The following is a 2,223-nucleotide window of genomic DNA, read 5'->3' as shown; positions in this document are numbered from 1 at the left end:
TTTCAGTATGTTGGAGAAGCAACTCAATTGCTAATCCCTGTATATTTATGATGATAAATGGTTTTACCGATAAAGGTTTTTTCATACTGAACTACTTGGCAAAATTGTTAATTATTAATTCTATTATTAATTGACGATTCCCTGCCCTTATGCTTGTATATGCATGTATATATGTATGTATGTAGGTTTGTATGTATGTATACATACATATACAACGTGTGTGTGTGTGTGTGTGTGTGTGTGTGTGTGCGTGCGTGCGTGTGTGTGTGAGTGTGTGTGTGTGTGTGTGTGTGTGTGTGTGTAAAGAATAAAATGTTTTGAATGACATAACAATGACTATGATACAAACAATGGGCTATAATAGCTGTTGTAATTTAATCATCGATAGTCTGATATGATATTTCAGAATAAAAATTTCTTCAGATATCTCTAGGAATTGATTGAGTCGATGCTATAATCGGTTTTCCCAACTGCTTTTCAGTTTTTTTTTTTCGGAAGCGTCTCAGCAGTGGTCTCACGAAGTTCCTTCTGAAATTCCTCATGAGAAGTGCGTGAGGTCGGCCATGTCTCAAACTCGTATGAACGTCGAGTACTCAGCATCTGCCGCTCATGCGTCTTCTTCACCAAGTATGTAGATGACATCCTGATACTCACATTCTCCCGAGAAGAGGCTGACAGAATATTCACGACGTTCAATAACATGGACACTATAGAACATCCCGGCATAACTGGATCACTATCACTACTTGACTTCCAAGTGAATATAACGGAATAAGGAGAGATCCACATCGAGTTCTACAGGAAAGCAGCCAGTGGAGATATATTTGTCCAGTACAATTCAGCACTTCCACTCGGTGCTAAAATAGGATACATCAGAAATGAACTTGCACGCATCCAGAGAAAGTGCAGCAGGACATAGGACAAGGTGACCTACACTACACGCTTCCTAGACATATTGAAAAGAAATGGCTACCCTAGATCAATTGTAAATTGGCTTCAGTACTCAAGTTAACCAACACGCCGGGCACATAGAAAACCCAGCAACACATGCTTCCTTAACATACCCCATTTTAGCGAGAGGATAACTAAAGCCATCCGAAGAGCCATAAGAAGAGAACGGCTAGACATACAACCAGCCCACACTGGGCCCTCGCTGAGAAGACACCTCGCAAAGAACGAACAAGTGACAAGAATCAATGCACACTGGCAGAAACGTTAGCACGCCGGGCGAAATCCTTAGCGGTATTTCGTCTGCCGCTACGTTCTGAGTTCAAATTCCGCCGAGGTCGACTTTGCCTTTCATCCTTTCGGGGTCGATCAAATAAGTACCAGTTACGCACTGGGGTCGGTATAATCGAGTTAATCCGTTTGTCTGTCCTTGTTTGTCCCCTCTGTGTGTAGCCCCTTGTGGGTAGTAAAGAAATAACACTAACACACTGTCCTATCCGTGACAAAGATTTATGCCAACGGGTAAATGTGTATAGTACACAATGCAACAAATGCAACACGGTCTTTGTGGGTAGCACAACAAGACCGTCATACGTCCGCATCAAAGAACATCTGAACACGAGAGCCTCCGCCTTAAGAAAACATGTAGACAGATGCCGAACACTGACTAAAGCATAACAGTCAAAAATGAGGACAATGAAAGAAATTTGGGAAATTTAAGAATTAAGGAAGCTATACTCATACATAGACTAGGGCCATTAACAACAGGCTGGAGGATGTTAATCAATATATTATTTAGCTACATCTGGATGTGTGTAGGTTCATTTTTGATAATATGTTTATGCATTTTTAATAACAAAACAAAAAAGAGAAGAAAAGAGAAGGGAAAAAATGATGCTGCACGTATAACACATAACTTAGAAGTAGAGATACGGATATGCCAGCACACATGGGATTGAGACATGGCCGACTTCACGCACTTCTCATGAAGAATTCCGGAAGGAGCTTCGTGAGATCACTGCTGAGACACTTCCGAAAAAGAAAGAAAAGCCGTTGGAAAACCGATTACAGCAGCGATTCCATCAAGTCCTAGAGATATATGAAGCAGGAATTTTTATTCCGAAATATCATATCAAACTATTATTATAGCCCATTGTTTGTACTATACTGCATTGTTGTGTGATTCAAAGCATTTTATACTTTGCAAACAATACACAATGCTTCAAATGAACTACAATACTCTCCAATATATATATATATATATATATATATATA

The 2,223-nt window shown here is 39.9% G+C and overlaps 1 protein-coding gene across 4 annotated transcripts in view; it reads right to left on the bottom strand.

The window, feature by feature from the left end:
- The window catches only part of LOC106868231 (D(2) dopamine receptor), a 1,504,014-nt gene that overhangs the window by 292,591 nt on the left and 1,209,200 nt on the right, over positions 1-2,223 (bottom strand). The gene's annotated exons all lie outside the window — the stretch shown is intronic.

Source organism: Octopus bimaculoides, chromosome 5, assembly GCF_001194135.2.
Source record: "Octopus bimaculoides isolate UCB-OBI-ISO-001 chromosome 5, ASM119413v2, whole genome shotgun sequence".
Lineage (NCBI taxonomy): Eukaryota > Metazoa > Mollusca > Cephalopoda > Octopoda > Octopodidae > Octopus > Octopus bimaculoides.
Note: the sequence above shows the minus strand (reverse complement) of the source record. Positions and strands in the feature narration are given on the sequence as shown.